Raw genomic sequence first — 21,108 nt, 5'->3', positions numbered from 1 at the left:
CACTAAAATCTTTTTTATTTTGACTTCCACAGCATGTCTTTTTAGTTTTGGTTTCAGAACTGTTGCAAGATTCTTTTCAACAGTTTCAGATTCATCTTAGAAACCAAAAAGGTAGAACCTTTCAGGTATCCCAAGAGCTTTTTAATACCTAGGGTTAAAGGGAAAAATCATGCACAATCAAAATGACAAGCAAATGGTTCATCATTTCCAGGATTCTTGGTGGTGTGTAAATTAAAAGCATAAAAGCTTATCCTGAAAAGGCAGAGACGATGTCTCAGTTATTTCTCCTGGTTTAGTGTAATCTTAAATTGGTTTAACCGGAGATATCACTTTACCATATGGTAGTAAAGCTTTAAGTAATAAGTTATTTATAAATGGAGGAACACTGGATAAGGTTACCTCAACTGCTCTCCAGACAAGAAACGCAATGAAGTGTGCACCATTAATATCTCCACTACAAATAAAGTATACTTGCTTTCCCATAGGATACTGGATGTAGCAACATCTTCCAGCTAAATCAGCATTCTTATTCTATCCATAATAAAATACTAAACACTATACAAATAAAACAGAAAGGTTTCACAATCAGAAACAACTGAAAGGCAGGATTTCAATACCATCACTTACTCAGCTATGTTAAACTGTACATTCTACAGTATATATTTTGCAACATAGGAGTATATAAAGCTATAAATTTCACCAGAGACCTATTTTCTAATATCTCCCTATAATATCAAAGATAATGAATTACATACACACACACACCCTACTCTTCTCCCCCCGATAAAACACAGTGAAGCAAAAAATTACAATCTGGAAGAGCAGAAGATCTCTATTTGGTTGATATTTTTATGTACATATTAATAACTGTATATGTTGCTCAGGATTATAGGCGCAATAGAAAAGTGGATAAGTGAATAAATAAATTTAACTCATTACACACCTCTTAGGACCTTAACACTCTTATTTCCTATCTTTTCGTTATTTAGCTGGGACACACTGCATTTTAAGATTGCACTAACACAATTTTAAATACAAGATGCCACTCAAGGCATAGTCTTCCAGTTCTGGCAGACTGACTATCTCAATTTGCCACTGCAATTCTTCCCACTGCCATCTGCAGACGTGTCTTGTAATACTTTGCAGGTTTTCCCAAATCACTCCCCCCTCCTCCATTGTAGGGTGACCAGATGTCCCGATTTTATAGGGAGAGTCCCGATTTTTGGGTCTTTTCCTTATATAGGCTCCTATTACCCCCCACCCCGTCACACTTGCTGTCTGGTCACCCTACTCCATTGGGGCCTCAGGAGAGCCACTGGCACTGGTATGGTAATAGCTGTGTGCAATGTTGTGTGTTAACATGCTGCATCATTTTACAAAGAACAGCCCATACAGCATGTCCACACAACAGCTACAGAAACACATTTTGTGAGCAATATTTTGTTGCAACATTCAACACTGAAACTGATGCAGATGGCTAATGAAGATGGAACTTAAGAAGTGGTGATGGTGAAGTACTCAAATCAATACAGAGACTATGCCAGCAAAGCACACCACACCGAGAGCAGCATTCAATACTAAAAGTACCCATACAAATCTACAAGGAACTAGTGGAAATACCACGTGAAACTCTGCCTTAGTGTTTAACCTCCCAATACTGACTTCGGGTCAATAACAACCTCATTTTTAGCTTTAGATCCTGGTCTCATAAGTGGCCAGTTTAATAAATCGTAGAAGCACACCTATAATGATGTCCCAAGAGTTTGAGGTCAATGGCAAAGGAATGGGGCAAGCAATTCCCATCGCAGAGCAATTTCAGCTTAGTGCAGTGCATGAGAAATAAGCAAAGTCTACACATTCAACTCTGCTGTACAAGATGCAGTTGAGAGTCCAGTTTATCACGTGAGCTCAAGGTCATAGGACGGAATTTCCAGTTTAAATCCAAGGTGAGTCGCAGAATTAATGTGACCATCAGCTACTTAAGGCTGTTGTGGAATTCACTGAAGATGCAGAATGTACAGAATGGATAATATCGCAATACTGCTTGGAGAAAGGGGACTCAACATAGACTCCATTTATGTCAAGTTTTACATCAGCATTTAACTTGGGCATTAGTGCATTGGTGACAATTCCCAATTGGACAATATGAAGCAAGAAAACTGCACAGAAAATATATGCATATTGGAGCCATGAACGCATAAAAGGTGATCTCATAGGCTAAAATGAACAGTGTGAGAGTGAGAATTAAATTTTTTGTTTAGTGTATCTTTAAAGTGTGCTACACTCTATGTGACAGATGTCTTTCATACTTTATCAGTTTTGCTTCCAAAGCACAAACCAAACAAAACAACCAGTCCAGAAACCTTCCTAGGTCATTTGGCATTAATAAGTAAACTTTGCAACCCTATCTTCTTAAATTGTGATTTTTTGAAAGTAGAATGTGTTTTGTACAGACTTCTTATTCCAAAGTTAAGACATGTTGAAGTTACTGTGAAACTAATTCTCAGTACATTTTAATAGTCTGCAAATATCCTAGGAATAGATCAGAAACAGCATGAGGCATCATTAGATTCCCACAAGTAGTTTATTAATTTATGAATAATTATCTGCAAAAATTATGGTGGAACTGACAGCCTATCAAGAGCTCAAAACAGTGCCTTTTCACATTTGATAAGACAACAAAATTAGAATTCGGTATTTCTAGCTAAAAGTCAATCAACATCATTTTGTATCTTAAGAATTCTTTAGTTTTTTTCCCCTCTTGAGAGTCTTCTACTTGACATTTAAAAATGGACTTATTCTTCATTTAAAACTCACATCTGTGACTCTCAGATATTAGAGTGAGAAAAGACCTTTTAGTTTATCTAAGCAATTCTCTTCTCATTGCAGGACTATTCATTACAGCATTTGCAGTGTTGTAGCCATGTTGGTCTCAAAATATTAGAGACACAAGGTAGGTGAGATCTTTTAAGCTTGTCTCTTTCATCAGCATAAGTTGGTTCACTAAAAGATATTACCTCACCTACCTTCTCTCTCTCTCTCTCTTACTTACAATATATTTTGTATTGTGATGTCTAAGGCAGATTTTAGAGGCCCCAGTGATGAGACTTACATCAATGCCTTTGGAAAACATTCTAAAAGATCCCACTATCAGGATCTCTCCTTCCTTCCCCCATTATTCATTCTAATCTGGCCTTAAAGCACTGGGGACAGAAAGACCTTGACTAGTCAACACTACCAGCTGTGTTCCAAGCCTCAGAAGTGTGTATTGGTATCACTGGCCCCACAGTAACGGCAAACATAAGCTAAGATGCTATTTAAAAGGCATAGTGAGTGATGCTGCCATGCATATTTGCCTAAATGCCAAAGGTGTACCTACCTAGGTACAGTGCCTTCCTCCATGGCACTCAGACACTGGAGGTGTTCCCCTGACTCCCAAGAGTCATAATTTATACCACAGAGAAGCAATATTTAGTTTTACTAAGTTGAAAGATTGTAATAGATGGGCTCAAAAACCACAACGTTAGGAGGTGTTTAAATCCAGGGGTTTGGCTCAGCCCGTTACAAAAAGAGAGGCCATTTACAAAATCTGGATCCTAAAATAAAGGACTGTTTGGATATGGAGTTTTGCTCAGCCTCTACTCAAATACAGAAACTCTAGTCTAGGTCCACCTCGAGATGTCTAGCCGTTGGCCATTGTGAGATAGCGAGCTATTTCACCAGCCAGGGAAAGGACAAACTCCACACCCAAGTCCTTTTTTAAGGCCTTTTTTCTTCAGGGCACAATGTATTGTTTCTTATAAAAGGACATAAGTTAGGGGTAGGCAACCTGTGGCACGCAGGCTGATTTTCAGTGGCACTCACACTGCCCGGGTCCTGGCCACCGGTCCAGGGGGGCTCTGCATTGTAATTTAATTTTAAAATGAAGCTTCTTAAACATTTTAAAAACCGTATTTACTTTACATACAACAATAGTTTAGTTATATATTATAGACTTATAGAAAGAGACCTTCTAAAAACTTTAAAATGTATTACTGGCACGCAAAACCTTAAATTAGAGTGAATAAATGAAGACTCGGCACACCACTTCTGAAAAAGCAGCAAAGAGTCCTGTGGCACCTTATAGACTAACAGATGTATTGGAGCATCAGCTTTCGTGGGTGAATACCCACTTCGTCCATTCACCCACGAAAGTTCATGCTCCAATACATCTGCTAGTCTATAAGGTGCCACAGGACTCTTTGCTGCTTTTACAGATCCAGACTAACACGGCTACCCCTCTGAAACTTGAGGCTTCTGAAAGGTTGCCGGCCTCTGACATAAGCAACGAAAAATAAAACAATTCAATGGAAAAAAAAATACTAGTCCATCTCCAGAGGCTTTTTCACTGCTTCAACCAGCCAATGGGAAACAGGATATAGCCTTCCCCTGAAACCTGCCTCCTCTTCCTTTACCCTGCCCAGCCACGTGATAAAAAGGGTGAAGAGACTCTTGCCTAAGACGCCACTTTACCTTGTCACAGTCAATTAACAGTGTGCCTTGCAGAAGTGATGTCTTCAGTTTGCTCTCCAGATTACAGGTGCTATCTCAATGTTCTGCAAAGGTGCATTAGAACAACACACAGACACACAATGTTGATGGCTTGACAGATTCAGGCCAGAACCCCATGTGCACTGCCCATCCAAACAGGGATAAAATGAGGCAGTAACAGCCAGCTATTGAGATAATGACCTACGGGAAAGCCAGGGGACAAATATCGGAGTGAGAATGTAGATCAGACTGTTATCAACTGTGTACCAAAGGATTTCCCCACTACCTTTTACAATTGTGTTACTTTATAGTATTCACTAGCACAGATGCTATAAAGTTCCACAGTGTTGTGAAACTAGCCAACCTGCACACAACCCCAGCTGTGCCATCCCATTATTTTGCATGCACTCTAACTAAAAACTAATAACCTGTAAGTAGATGCAGCCGTTTATCTTCTTTGGTATGCACAAAATGCCTATCAGCATATTCCCTGTGTAACAAAGTTTTTAAAAAATTGAACCTGTAAGTAAAGCTGAATTGATATAAAGGTCACAACTGGCCTGTTGATGGGTTGGCAATAGCACTTCTTGCTGTTGCTACCCTAGGCTATATTGCAGTCGTTACCTACGATGCACTGTCCATCTTTTCTTTTTTAGATTGTTTCTGAGGGTCACATTTTCATAATTTGAGACTGCGCACTTACTCTGACTGAAAACTGGTCAAAAATCCTCAAATTACACACTCATAAGCTATTATAGCAACACTGAACATTGTACATGAAATGCTCTTTTCATAATAAGCCCACCAATAAACAGAAAGTCACAAATGGCTGTATTTAGAGGTGAAAATATAGTTATTGCAAATCCAACATCTTTTTAAATAAATAGTTGGAGGGCAGGCTACGCAGAGCCCTTGATATCAAGTAACTTTTTCCATGTGCAGTCAGGTTCCACCACCTCCAAGTTTCCATGACAGTATCCCATGGCTACCTCCTGTAAGATACACACCATCATATTGGAGGCTCTGTGGCCTCTTGTAACCAGCTACATAGGCAAAGAAGAACTCACTTCCTGCTGAGGCCAATCAGGCAAGACTATGGACAAGAAACTGAGATACTTGATTGGTGGGTTGAAGGCTTGTATAGGTGGTATAGTGTTGTTGACCAAACTAAACCAAAGCCCCACGTTACTCTGCAGACAGACCGAAGGCAAAATGGGGGGGGAAAAATACTGCTTGCAAAGTTTTAGTTATGTACAGTAAAAGCTGTTTTATCCAGGATGTTGGGAGAAATGGAGGGTGCTGGTAAGTGAAAAACGCTGGTTAACTAAGAGGGAGGGAGTTTGGTTGCGGGAGGGGCAGCGGGTTGGGGAGCAGGAGGAGATGTGGGGTGCCAGATCCAGGGAATGGTCACCTCAGGCAGCTCCCTGCAAGCAACGACCTGTCCCAGCTTCTCCTAGGTGAGGCGTGGCAGGCAGCTCTGCACACTGCCGCTGCCCACAGGACCTGTTACCCCTCCCCCATTGGCCATGGTTCCCAGGCAGTGGGCGCTGCGGAGCTAGCACTCGGGGCGGGGTGAGGGCAGCATGCAGCACCACCTGCCGCATCTCTGCCTAGTTGCGGCCAGGACAGGTTGCCACTTGCAGGGAACCACCCGAGATGAGTGGCCCCCAGATCCAGCACCCCGCACCCCCACCCGTGCCTCAACCCACCTCTCTGAGCCCCCTCCCGCACACAAACTACCTCCCAGAGCCCATGCCCCCTCTGGAGCCCCAACCCCCTGCCGGCCCCACACCAACTGGACTATAAACTGGAATTTAAATGAAGATCAGAAATGCCGGTTTACAAAGCTTTCCAGTGGTGAAATGCCAGATAAAACAGCTTTTACTGTACGTTGCTAAAAGCTATAGGAACAGTTACCAATCAAGAATAGACTTTATCAAGGTTTGTGGAGCTAACTCTTGTAAACAGGATATATTGGAGAAAGAGCTTTCACAAAGAGAATTATTAACCAGGAAGATAAATTGCTATCTACCAGAAAATATATGCATTCCCATATCACTATTAATCAAGTAATGTAATGTGTTTGTTGCTGTAACTATAAGTGTGTTTAAAAGTGAGACATCATGTAACCAACATAAGAAAGTAGTTAATAGTAAATAAGTATACTACATTACATTTAGAATACTTTATATTCACGCTAAATCATATTCTAAAATTGAACTACAGTTAGATGCTGTAACTTTTGCATGACTCTTGTATTCTCCTGCAGTATCAGACAACAGGTCTTAAGAAATACATTCAGGCCACAAGCCTTAAGGTATTCTACTATGCCTGGCTACTACAAATATGTCTTGCAAAATGTATGGCGCTAAATAAGAAAAAATCCATGAGGTACAAAAGGTGAGTTGTGAAGTACTGTAAACTCAGCATTAGGTATAGAAAAATTCCAGAGAAAACGAACAAAAACAATTCTGTTGATGCTTAGCTAACATGTCCTCTGTACCAAGCTATAGCTGGGTGCAGGATGTTTCTAAAGTTTTGCGGACTTTTGGAATGCTATGATCAAACCAAAATAGGAGCCTGGCACAGACTCTGCAGTAAACAGCTTAGCAAAAAGGCTTCCCAAAACACAAAGACAATAGATAAGAACGATATATTAGGTATGAAGTATTATAAAGAAATGGTGAAACCCTCATCAGTTTTACACAATTTTAGTATATATAGAAATAAAGTGAAGCTCAAATTTTGAGACATCTGAACAGCTGCACTGCTGCTCCCAGACTGGTTAACAAGATATTGGCCTTCCTTTCTGTATTATGCTATATTAATCTTTGACTAAATCTTTGATTAATCAAGTTGTTCAAGCCTTGCTATTTGACTTCTCTTGTTACAGACTTAAACTGAAACCATAACAGTGTGGAAAACCTCAGTGCTATGAGAGCATATAAACCTAATCCCAGCACTGTAAACTTGATAATTTTATCTCAGAAAGGAAGAGTCAAAGACAATTCTCACTATTGGCTACTAACTTTAGACTGAAGATAAGACTTACCCACACTGAGGTCCTGATCCACAAAGTTTCCTAGCTTCCATTGATTTCAATGGAATTTAGGAGCCTAAATACCTGTGTGAATCTGGCCCTTAGTTATTACAGAAGGACACTGTCATATTCCTTACGCATGCAGGACACACAGAAAATGGGTTGAGCTACAACAGCACAACAAAAGCTTATTTTGCTTATTCTGTTTAATGAAGAGACCATCAGGTGTTTTGTTTGTTTTTGTTTTGTTTTGTATTAAGAAAACTAGGCTCAAACCCTGATATCATCAAAAAACAATTTACAGTAGTAACTTCAGAATATGAAAATACAAGGCTATTTTTAAACCAGATCTAGAATGCTGTCTTCCCACTGTTTTTATTGTAAATTCAAAACTGCATCATTCCAAAATTAGTATGTTACAGTGTATATTCTCTCTTTCCTGTTATTATCCTCAGTAATATATCTCAAGCAATCATGCAGAAACAAAGGTCCTTTAAAAATATACAGCTCTCACAATATTGAACAGAAAATTTAATTCCTGGAGCAATAATTACCGTATATACTGGATCATAAGCCGGTTTGTTAATAAGCCCCCCTCAAGATGGATAAATAAAAATGGAAATTTTTTTATAACCTGTTCATAAACTAATCCTATAATTCAGGGGTCAGCAAACTTTGGCTCCTGGGCCATCAGGATAAGCTGCTGGCCAAGATGGTTTGTTTACCTCGGGCGTCTGCAGGCACAGAGGTAAACCTAAGTGAACAAAGTGTCCCAGCGTACCAGCTGCTTGCCCTGATGGACTGGGACAGCAACTGGTAGGGAAATTTTTTGGGGGGAAGAAGCTGAGAGTCAGGGGAGTAACCCCTATGACCAAGCCCCACATGACCCTACCCCTATCCCAGGACCTCTACACTCTCCCCATCCCATCCCTTCCCACCTTATCTGGGGAGGGCCAGGGGAGGATGTCTCTGACCTGGCTGAAGCTGCTCCAGCAGTCTGGGCAGCGCAGACACAGCCTGCTCCGGCGGGCCAGACCAGGCAGCGTGGCTGCAGCATGTTCCAACAGGCTGGGCAGGGCGGCACGGCGGCAGTGTGCTCCGGCAGGCCAGGCGGCGCAGCCACAGCCTGCTCTGGGGGGGGGGGGGGGTGCCAAGTGGCACGGCTGCAGCCTGACAGCCCCGGCGCTTCAGCTGCTTCAGAGGCTTGGGGGAGAGCAGCGTGGCCAGAAGCGGAGAGACTCTGGCCCCATCTCTGCCCTTCTGTCTCTGCTGGCTGTGCTGTCTCTCCTTGCTCCCTCTGTTGGGGGAAGGGCTGTGTCCCACCTCTCCCTCTCTATACCCATTCATAAGCCGACCCCCTTCTCTGGTGCATCCCTTTCTTACGAAAAAATCGGTTTATGAACGAGTATATACAGTAATCTTGGGGTTTCAAGAGGAAGAAATTTAGTTCTACCATGTTTTCAAGAAAAATATATTTGTTCCATTTTATTCTACTGTCTCATAAGAGACTATCACTTGAAAGTTTTATATTAATAGTCTTACCAGGTTTCTTATTCTTTGTTTCTGATATCTAAGTGTTGTCCCTAATTTTGCTGCTTTGCTGCCAAATTTCTTTGTCAACATATTGAGAGGCATAGATTTCAATGTGTGTATAGTTTACTTGTTTGTTTGTTATCGCACTGTGGTTAATTTGTTTGTTTTGGCTGGTTCACACAGAATACAGTATAGGATTTACTGCTACAAATAAAGAAACATTACCTAAAGCTGCAAAAGAATTTCCAACCTTAACCAAGTTATAAAACTTTCCCCTTCATTAATTATACTTTCTAGGAAGTGCTTTGCCAGCATGCAAAGAAACTCAAACTGATACAGCAGAGACTCAAAAATTACATGGTTATAGGACAAGGCTCCAGCTAGACGATCCAGTTATAACATTGTCCTACTTTCAATAAGCACTCCATATAAATTAAAAGAGGAAGAACTCAGTAGCTTTCCTCTACGGGGAGAGTATGTATTAGCATACTTACCACAACTGCCTCAGTTTCCTTGTTTGTGCCTTCAGAAGGCTATCCAAATTACAACATACCTGACAACAGTGTTGTGTCTGATTTGGAAGACTACACTAGAGGATCTAGAACAGTGGTTCTCAACTAGGAGTACGTGTACCCCTGGGGATATGCAGTAGTCTTCCAGGGGTACATCAACTCATCTAGATATTTGTCTAGTTTTACAACAGACTATATAAAAAGCAATAGCAAAGTCAGTACAGACAATGACTTGTTTATACTGCTCTATATACTATACACTGAAACCCAAGTACAATATTTATATTCCAATTGATTTATTTTATAATTATATGGTAAAAACGAGACAGTAAGTATTTTTCTGTAATAGGGTGCTGTGACACTTCTGTATTTTTATGTCTGATTTTGTAAGCAAGTAGTTTTTAAATGAGGTGACACCTGGGATATGGAAGACAAATCCAACTCTTGAAAAGGGTACAATTATCTGGAAAGGTTGAGAAACACTGCTCAAGACAGGGGTTCTCAACAAATTTTTGATGACCTCATAGTGCGGCCACCAACCCCTGCTGGCTCTGACCATTTTTTCTTAAAATACTTAATTAACTTTGGGGAAAACAAATAAATATGCACATATACATGTCCAAATCATTGTAATTTATGTATGTAGGGTTGTGGGTTCTTTGGCAGACTCAATAATAAAAATAATATTAAGTTGGTCTCTATACTTTACTGGACCTAAACAGAATAGAAACACAAATAAGATGCTTTGCATGTTGTCTTTTTTTCTGGTTTCTTTTGCTTTTTTTAAAGACTTGCTAGCTACTAAGTCTGCTATGAAAAGTGATATTAACATACAAACAAATATCACTTTTCACAGCAGACTCACTCACTCAAGGCAAGCCTGGGGACAAATTAAGTCCTGAATAGGAAGGTGGGTACGAGGCAGTGGGGGCCAGGGGTGATGGAGCACTGGGGAGGCAGCAGGGGAAAACAGTGATGGAGGGGGAGTGGGAGCTCAGGGCCAGAGCATGCCACCACATGGATGGAGAACAGAGCCCAAAGCCCCGTGGCTGGGGCCTGCCACCCACCACCCCAAGGCGGAAGCTCGACCTCCCCAGCCCCGGGAAAGTGGAGAATTCACTGTCTGCCTGCTCCTCCAACTTTTTGTCTCTCCATGGGAAGGGAGGGGCAGCGCCCAAATACTGCTGGCGGCCCTGAGAGAGAGGCCACTGCTTCATTTAATTTAATCTTTGAAAAAAAATGCCACAATGAAGAAATCACTGAATAAACCTATGAAGGTAGTCGGGGGATCCAAACTTAGGTCGGTCTTCATTCCTGGAAATAAGTACTTGAAACAGCTTGGCTTAAAGTCCATTCTTTCTAACCACACCCCCAACACTTTGACCCGCTCAGTATAACATTCAAAGCTGTTTTTTCCATTAATAATAAAAGAACCAAAATACTTGTAGTAATGACTCTGGTTAAAGTGCAGTCTAACATAAGTGAAGACTCGTGACTTAAAACAGGGTCTCAGTAAAATAGTTTTAACGCATTAGAACCTTTACATGGTACTACTCATGTGCACAGGACACAGAGACCTTTGGTTTATTAAGAGCTAAAATGAGGTTGTGCTACTAACTGAGAATACAAAGGAAAACAGAGATTTCATGGGAAAATGTAAATGTTCTGCTTATCTCTTTGCTTGGAGTTCAACAGCCACCAAGCAGTTAAAATGACCCTACCCTTTTCCTTTCCTGTGAAGTATTTAATTCTAGTCATGCCTTACTCTCAATTATTACTTGTTTACTATTTTCAGCCATTCAGAAACACCCAAACAAATATTCTCATTCTCCTCATTTTGCAACAAAGGAAGAATAATGGCAATTCCAGCTGCTGCTTCTGCCTCTACTATTCCAAACTGATTATAAGTATTTTCTAACAAATTTAAATTAATTTATATCCAGTTAACTTGAAATCAAACTTAACCTGATCCTTGGAAGAATAGCTGGCATGTAAACCTGAATTCTGTATCTGAGCTTTACAGCTGACTCGTCGCTTTATCATGTGATGAATCAAAAACCTAGATTTGAAAACACAGGCCAGATTCTCTTTTGCCCCGTTGTTTGGGCATTTACACTCATTCAAAGTGAGCATAAAAAGCTACTAAATCAGAATGGTAGCATTTTACATCCACTTTGCTTAAGTCATTAAAAAAGTAGAGAGAACAGAATGAAGGTAGGATTTACAAATAATATTCAAGCTGTACTTATGTTACTTGCTTCATTCCCAGTTCTCAGACAGACAGTCTTAATCCAAATACTTCCCTCTTCCCAATGTTGCTGTCATCAAGTGAAACAATTGGTCACTATGAAGTGAGTACACTTTTAGAACTCTCCCACACAAAAATGTCGCAAACCCCAAATGCCACAACGAGGTAGATATTACACTTTCAGCAAAGTGATATGGCAGATGATCAGTTCTTGCAAATATCTTGCCATATATTATATTCCCAGCAACTCACTAAGGTAGTCTCTTATTGTCTACTATCTTGGCACAGGAGTATCTCACCTGCTTTACATTTTTACCATCTTTAGGACTGTGGATGCCATTAAAATTTTGAGGGTAAGTTATACAAGTGTCAATTTACCACTATTGAAAAATTAAATGGTACTTGTGAACTAAAAATAATTTAAAATAATTTAAACAAAGTATTAATGTTTTGTCCAGTATTTGCTTCAGCATAAAGAGTTTCAGAACAAGTTGAGCATGGGCAGGATTATTTCCCAGGGAGAAACAATGTGAGGTCCCAGATGACTAGCAAAGGGCAAATTTAGTACAATGTACAAAAAGGGATCAAAGGAAGACACGGGGAATTACAGATCAGTCAGCCTAACTTCAATTCCTGGAAAGATACTGTTCAAATCAGTTTATAAACACCTAGAGGATAATAGGGTTAAGGAATAGCCAACATTGATTTGTCAAGAACAAATCATGTCAAACCATCCTAATTGCCTTCTTTGACAGTTACTGGCCTAGTTCATTGGGGGAAGCAGTAGTTGTGATATATCTTGATTTTAGTAAAGCATTGCAGTAGGGCATAAGCCAACATGACCTTCTCATGAAAACTAGTGACATGAAGTCTAAATGAAACTACTATACAATGGGTGCACAACTGGTTGAAAAACCATATTCAAAGTGTAATTATCAATGGTTCATTGTCAAACTGGGAGGACTTATCTAGTGGGGTCCCAGAGAGCTCCTTCCTGGAGACAAAATATGCTTATAAAATTTGTGAATGATACCAAGCTGGAGAGGTTGCTGCAAACATTTTGGAGGACAGGATTAGAATTCAAAATGACCTTAATAAACTGGATAATTGATCTGAAATCAACAAGAGGAAATTCAATGACCACAAGCGCAAAGCTACACTTACTAAGGAAAAAAAAATCAAAGACACAACTATAAAATGGGAAATAACTGGCTAGACAGTACTGCAGAAGAGGACCCAGGGATTATAGTAGATCACAAATTGAATGAGTCAACAATATGATGCAGTTGTGAAAAATGTAAATATATTTCTGGGGTATATTAACAGGAATGTCATATGTAAGCCCTAGGAAATAACTATTCTGCTCTACTTGGCATTGGTGAGGCCTCAGCTGGAGTTCTGTGTTCAGTTTTGGGCTACATCCTTTAAGAAAGATGTAGACAAACTGGAGAGAGTCCAGAGAAGAGCACAAAAATTATGAAAGATTTAGAAAACTTGACTAAATAGGAAAGGGTAAGAGATCTGGGCATGTTTAGTCTTGAGAAAACATAACTGAGGGAGGACCTGATAAGAGCTGTTATAAAGATGACTGTGATCAATGTTCTCCATGTTCACTGAAGGTAGGACAAGAAATAATTGACTTAATCTGCAGCAAGGTTACATACTAGGAAAAGCCTTCTAACTATAAGGATAGTGAGGCACTGGAGTAGGTTATCAAGAGACATTGTGGAATCCCCATCATCGGAGATTTTTAAGAATATGTTAGACAAACACCTATCAGGGACAGTCTAGGTGTACTTGTTCCTGCCTCAGTACGTGGCGATGGACTAGATGACCTCTCAAAATCCCTCCCCTCAGCCCTAGATTTCAATTATTTCTATATCTTACATACAAGTTTGTTTCCTGGCTCTGACTTCTATTGCACTCTCACCCTTCTCTTTCCGCACAGCAGGAAATCTGCCCAAATTGTTAGTTTCAGGACCACATTGTACAACTGCTGCACAGTGAACAGCAAAAAGGCAGACGTCTTTACATTAAATATTTAAAAGAATGAAAGTTGAACACAGAAAAATAAAAGGTGTTAGGAAGTAGGTATACAAGGGCAACAATCGACTTCTGAGTTTCTGCATCTTTTTTTGCCATGTATTTTGTTTTGTTCAGCAAATAACTGCAATAATTATCATAATCAGAAAACTCAGGACAGGTTCTCTCTGGAGTCTGAAATTCCTCCACAGTAGCAGCATCTCAGTGAAGATACAAGCAAACAAGTCTCTCCTGAGCCCCCTCTTCCACCTACCCACCCTTCTCTACAGCCCACAAACTACTACTGGCAAGGAGCAGATTTCAGCAGCATGTACAGACATAAAACCCAATCCCATCAGCAATACTTAGTGCATCAAGGAGCTGAGCAAGGAAGACGCCCCCCCTCTCTGCCAGGCAGCGGTAATAAATGTCCCTGAGGATAAAGAAGCCTAATCCCACACCTCAATCCCCTTCTTAGGCTGCAACTCTCCCCGCCCCACACACCATCCCCTACCCTGTGCTGCGGGTGGCTGGGAAGGAAGATGCCCCATCTGCTTGTCAGGCAGCATTCGCGGGAAGACTTTCTCCGCCCGCTGCCAGGCAGCGCAGCCCGCCGTGCACCTCGGAAAGAAGATGCCCTCTGCCGTGCTCCTCCGGGCGCCGGGGGACGCCGCTCCACCCCTCCAGGCCGCCTCTAAGCACCCGGGCAGGGGCAGATGCCAACCCGATGCCGCCGCTCAGCGCTGCCGCCTTCCTCCCCCGGCCAGGCAACACAAACCCACGAGAAAGTTGCGGCCGCCGCCGCTTGGCTTTGAGGCTCCGCAAACCGCCCTGTTGTAGCATCAGCTCAGCCTCCGCCAGGAGCTACGGCCCCGGCACCTTCCTCCCGCAGCCAGGGGCGCCCGGCCGGACGGCAGCCCCCGCAGAAAGTTGGGAGCGCCCAGCGCCGCCGGGGCAGCCCCTCTACTCACCGCACCGCGGCTGCGGGGCGCCCGCCGCCCTCCCCAGCCCGCTGAGCGGGGCACCGCGCGCTGCCGCCAGGGCTCACCTAGACTCCGCTCGGCGGGGAGCGAGGGCTTCACACGCCCCCCGGGGCCGCGCCCCGCTCCGGCCTCTCCTCGTCCACAAGCGGCGTCTCCATCTCGCAGCCCCGGGCTGGAGGCGGACGCAGGAGGCAGGAGAGGTGATGGGAGCGCGCCTGGCGCACTGTCACCTCTGGCTGAGCCGCGGCGGCGGCGGCGGCGGCTCGGCCACGCCCCCGATCCGCTCCGCCTATCGCAGCAGCCGGGGGCTCGCACGGGGCTGGCACCTTACGTCACCAGTTCCCTCCCCCCGCGCGTGTCGGCGCCGCGAACGGCTCCAGCTCCAGCTCCAGCTCCAGCTCCCGCTCCCGCTCCCGGGGGGGGGTTGCACGCACGGGGCTGGGGTCTGTACGTCACTAGCCCCCTCCTCCCCGAGGGCTGTGCGGGCTGGCGGGAGCGGGGCGCCCAAGTCCCGCGATACGTGGGCAGACAGAGCCGCAGAGTGGCCGCGGTGGGGCTGCGGCTCCGGGCTGGGTGGGGCTGGTCGGGGGCGCAGCCTCCCGCAGAGCGGGACAAACTTCGGGCTGCTGCTCTGCTCGCTGAAGCCCTGCGCAGCTGCCGTAGCCCAGCAGGGCGCTGCCCGAGCCCGCGCTGGGCTGAGGGGGGAGCGTCCTCCCCGCCCCGGGTAACGGCGGGAGCCGCTGCCTGCCCGGGCGCCTGTCAGCGCGTTTCCGTGGCTTGGGGCGCCTCCCTCCACGACGCGGGTGTTGTGAGGCAGCGTCTGACAGCCTCGCCCCGCTGCTACCGGGGGGGTTGCTGCGACTGCTCAGCGAGACGCCGCCAAATCTCCCGCATAACTTCAGGAAAACTCCCCTCCCTGCGCCTGGCCGCCCGTACACGCGTGTCTTGGAGCCGCTAACACGCGGGAGGGGGGGGGAGCACACCCCGCGCGGCGAGCAAAGGGGGTACGTGCCAGCCGGAGTCAGCCTTGGGCTACTCTTACATCAGGCTGGATTCTAACTCCTGTAGCCGCTCAAGCAAAAGACTTCGGGATCCGTGTGGACAGGGGGCAAAACACGCATATAAGCGATTAGGTTGCAGTAAGATACAGAGAAATACGGTTGTGTAAGTACTTTAATATCATTGTATATGCTGAGGGCATGCCCTCGCCTTGAATACTACCTCCATCTCAGATAGAGATGACAAAGAAAAGGGCCAGAGGAGGATAAGGAAAGTTAGAAGATGCATGGAAGGGAAGACACTTAAAAGAGAAGGCTGTCTGGCTTCTAGAAAAGAACAGAAGGTGACATTTTCAACATATGTAAAATGATAATATAGCAAAGGTCATGTGGGTGCTCCTATTATCCATCTTGTGAAATAGAAATACGAGACACACAATGAAATTATATGGTAACATGTAAAACAAATAAATTAACATGTGGAATTCACTGCTACAATATATTTTTGAAACAAATTCCTTGGTAGGGTTTATAAATAGGTACTCATCTGCAGTCAGTCAAGTTAAGACTTAAAAAAAAAAGACACCTAATGGACAGTCTACAAGATATTGACTTCCCCTTGCTTGGTGGTAGGAAGGAGCCCCACATGGAAGCATGTTACTGCCATATCCATTGAGTAGGATTCACACCTTTCTCTTAAGTATCTTGTACTAGCCTATTTCAGAGCTAGGATAACAGAAAACCAATTGAATGGTGATAAAATGACTCATGAATAATTTACTAACAGCATGACAGAAAAAAAACTAACCCTCTATACATCTAGTTAAGTAATGAAAAAAAAGGCTATTCACAAAAATTTTAGGGCTGTTATGCAATTAAAAAAATTAATCGTGCTGTTAAAATAGAATACCGCTTATTTAAATATTTTTGGATGTTTTCTACATTTTCAAATATTGATTTCAATTACAACACAGAATACCAAGTGTACAGTGCTCCGTTTGTATTTATTTTTTATTACAAATATTTGCAATGTAAAAAACAAGAGAAATTGAAAAATATTATTCACCCTTTCCAGTACAGTAGAGCAATCTCTTTATCATAAAAGTTGAACTTACAAATGTAGAATTGTGTACAAAAAAAACTACTGCATTCAAAACTAAAATTTTAGAGCCTACAAGTCCAATTAGTCCTTGTTCAGCCAATCACTCAGACAAACAAGTTTGTTTACATTTGCAGAAGATAATGCCTACTACTTGTTTACAATGTCACCTGAAAGTGAGAACAGGCATTCACACGGCATTGTTGTAGCTGGCATCGCAAGATGTGCTAAAGATTCATATCGCCCTTGATGCTTCAACCACCATTCCAGAGGACATGCGTCCATGCTGATGATGGGTTCTGCTCAATAACAATCCAAAGCAGTGTGGACCAACACATGTTCATTTTCATCATCTGAGTCAGGAGCCACCAGCAGAAGGTTGATTTTCTTTTTTGGTGGTTTGGGTTCTGTAGTTTCCGCATCAGAGTGTTGTGCTTTTAAGACTTCTGAAAGCATGCTGCATACCTCATCCCTCTCTGATTTTGGAAGGCACTTCATATTCTTATATCTTGGGTCCAGTTCTATAACCATCTTTAGAAATTTCACATCTGATCTTCTTTGCATTTCATCAAATTTGCAATGAAAATGTTCTTAAAACGAACATGTGCTGGGTCCTCATTCGAGACTGCTATAACATGAAATATATGGCAGAATGCAGGTAAAACAGAGCAGAAGACATACAATCCTGGAAGCACATCCTTTGGAACAATGGCAAAAGCATGAAGAGGCATATGAATCTTTAGCACATCTGGCATGTAAATATCTTGCGACACAAGCTACAACAGTGTCATGCAAATGCCTGTTCTCACTTTCAGGTGACTATCTCCTGTAAATGTAAACAAACTTATTTCTGTTAGCAATTGGCTGAACAAGAAGTGGGACTGAGTGGACTTGTAGGCTCTAAAGTTTTACATTGTTTTGTTTTTGAGTGCAGTTATGTAACAAAAAACTACATTTGTAAGTTGCACTTTCATGATAAAGAGATTTGCTTGTATGAGGAATTGAAAAATACTATTTTTTATCATTTTACAGTGCAAATATTTGTAATAAATATAAAGTGAGTACTGTACACTTTGTATTCTCTGTAATTGAAAGATATATTTGAAAATGTAGAAAAACATTCAAAATATATAAAATTTCAATTGGTATTCTATTGTTTAACAGTGTGATTGTGATTATTTAATTGTGTGAGTAAATTGGGATTAATTAACAAATTTATTTATGAATTGATGGAAAAATATAGTTTATTCTATACAATCTGACTTTTTAAATCTCTTCTTGTATCATCACACTTAAACATATGAAATCTCTCTTGTGATTAAGAAAATTTCAATGTGATTCAATGATACATTTTCAGTAAAATCTCACTTTTAAAAGAAAAAAATTTCCTGCATTCAAATTGATAGTCTTGACTTCATAGCTTAATAGTCATGTAGGGATCTCCCACAGAGAAAGTATATCTGACTTTCCTCAGGGGGTTGGGGAAAATAATTGTTACCGTACATTTTAACTAGAGAAACTATCTTTGACTATTTCTTCACTACCAAGAAAAACCCCATTGAAATCCTATACAAAACTTCTGTTTACTTGTAGTGTAAAATAAATATTACTAAGAGTAAAACCAAAAACTAGATGCTAGAATTCTGTAAATACACAATGCATTTTCACGTGTATAACTGGCACATAGTTGTTAAAAAGGAGTACATGAGTTTTCTCCAATAAAGGGCTCACATCTTGCTGACATTACAAGTTTATTACTTCAATACTCTTCTCAATGAAGTTGTTTTTGACTTTATCGGAGTGTCTAAAGTGTAGTTTTTCATTACCTGTGACTTGTCATTAATTTTAGAGTAGGAGTGATTTTCACTTAAAGTAGCTCTTAAGAACATAAGAATGGCCGTACCAGGTCAGACCAAAGGTCCATCTAGCCCAGTATCTGTCTACCGACAGTGGCCAATGCCAGGTGCCCCAGAAGGAGTGAACCTATCAGGCAATGATCAAGTGATCTCTCTCCTGCCATCCATGTCCATCCTCTGACGAACAGAAGCTAGGGACACCATTCTTACCCATCCTAGCTAATAATATTTTATGTCCTTTAAAAACACAAAGGACATAAAATACTTAGACCAATTAAGCTAAGAAAAGTCAGTTAGGGGAGGGTGGAGGGAAAGATTTACTTATGATTTTCCCAGATGACATATCTACCCACTCAGACAGGAGAGAAGGTGAAGTAGTAGTTCTCATTTTACTATAGAATAGCCAATAACTTCCTGGCTGATCCAGGGGACTTGAATTTGGCTACATGAGTAGTGACCAAGTGTCATTATTGTTGGACAACTGCATTCAGTCACTTATGTGAAACGGTTTGCTGATCTCATCTACACTGCAGTCAAATTCTGAAGGACAGTCATTACTCCTGTATAGAGATACTTCATGCTGGGCTCACTGATCCTCAGAAGGATCATGCTGACATGGCAGGAGGCACTGAGCAGTACAACAGCCACCTACTGATCTGGACCTTCAGAGTCCTACATTAGGCTGGGGAGTTCATGCAAATGAAATCTGCCTGATGCCCTGACAGTGACAGGCTGTCCATGGATCTTGTCCCTCTGTCTCCCACACACAATGACAATGTGGGTTACTATATGCATCTAAGGGCAAGAGAGGTGTGTCCGTGATGAAGTTCACTCAGACACTTCCTCTGAAAGTGGCACGTGTGGGGTGGGTATGGGATGCTTTGCTACCCGTTCTGCTTCCTTGGAAGAATAAGGTTTCCTGTAGTCTTTGTGGATGACAGCTTCATTATGGAGTTGTTGCAGTCTTTGATGTCTTGGGGCAGGGAGGACATGTTACCTTTCCCTGTCCCCCTTTGTGCTGGGGTCTGCTTACCCTGCACTAGCCCAGACAGGGTTAAGCCCATGTTATTGACAGCGGAAGTCCTGCCTCCCTGGCAAGACTGGGCATGCGCCAAGTGCTCTAGTACTATAAAGGGAGAGAGACCAGCTCATTCTGGGCTGGAGGCTGCAGGGGAAGGACCTGCCTGGGAAGCTCCTGTGGAGGGCCAGCCACAGCCCCTGACTGCACCGGGAATCAAAGCCATCCATGGCCTGCCTGCACCCTGGCGACTGGAGGAACCCTTGGAGGTGATTGGCCCTACCAAACACAGAGGACCCAACATCTCATGGGAAACCCCAATACTGTCTCTGGTAGGAAGTGACCCAGGGAGGGTGATGGAGTGGTACCTCCCCCCTGGGGAAACTCAGTGTGTTTCGGTAGGACCCGCCTGCTGCATCAGTGGCAAGCCGTTATGCCACTGTTAGGGCCCTGGGTCGGGGTCCGGTGGAGTCGGGTGGGCCTGGGGCTGCCACACCCCATAAGGGGCACCCCAATGCTATAGACTCGGTCTGCTAGGCCCTGCTGCCCCACATCAAAGGGCAGCTCTATAGACTCTGGCCACTAGGCTATGCTACCCTGCACTGAAGGGCTGCTTTATAGACTGTGACCAATGGGCCACGCGGCCCTGACCCTAGGGGTGGGGACCGTCACACCCTTTAACAATGAACTGGATAGACCCGACTCTTCATCTTTGGATGTGGATTGTCTCCCTGTCCTTTCCCTGTCCCTCCACTGCTGATGTATGTATTTATTTATATTCTGAAACATTATAAAGAATTTTTTTTTAAAACACTATCCTGGATTTTAGGACCTTTAGCATAAATTATAGAAATGATCACCAAAAACTCCTAACACAGAAAATATCCAACCAAAGATTATATCCTTTCCAACACCTCTTCTTTTTATGTGGTATCTCCATTGTTGAAGATTTACAACCACGGTAGTCCATTCTGTACAATCCTCTGCTAATATCTTTGTGGATTAATAGTCCTTTTGATCATCCCAGGATACCATATCATCCATCCAAGATCTCTTTTTTCTTACCCTCTGCTCTTCTGCCACCAACTTTCCTTTCCAGTGGCCATAAACATGCATCACCCACTGAACCTCTTAAAACAGGGTTGGGCAAACTGCAGCCTGTGGGCCACATGCGGCCCGCAGGACCATCCTGCCCGGCTCCTGAGCTCCTGGCCTGGGAGGCTCACCCCCAGCCCCTCCCCTGCTGTCCTCCCTCCACCGCAGCCTCAG

The 21,108-nt window shown here is 42.9% G+C and overlaps 1 protein-coding gene across 4 annotated transcripts in view; it reads right to left on the bottom strand.

Moving 5' to 3' along the window:
- The window catches only part of GALNT13 (polypeptide N-acetylgalactosaminyltransferase 13), a 492,985-nt gene that overhangs the window by 311,881 nt on the left and 159,996 nt on the right, over positions 1-21,108 (bottom strand). For 2 of the 4 annotated variants that reach the window (XM_045032701.1, XM_045032708.1), the window contains exon 1: positions 14,934-15,096. The exons of the other annotated variants lie outside the window; for them this stretch is intronic. The gene's annotated coding sequence lies outside the window, so the exon portion shown is untranslated. Of the gene's footprint in view, positions 1-14,933; positions 15,097-21,108 lie in introns of those variants that run through there. 4 annotated transcript variants of the gene reach the window in all.

The sequence above is a fragment of the Mauremys mutica genome, chromosome 10 (assembly GCF_020497125.1).
Source record: "Mauremys mutica isolate MM-2020 ecotype Southern chromosome 10, ASM2049712v1, whole genome shotgun sequence".
NCBI classification, from domain to species: domain Eukaryota; kingdom Metazoa; phylum Chordata; order Testudines; family Geoemydidae; genus Mauremys; species Mauremys mutica.
Note: the sequence above shows the minus strand (reverse complement) of the source record. Positions and strands in the feature narration are given on the sequence as shown.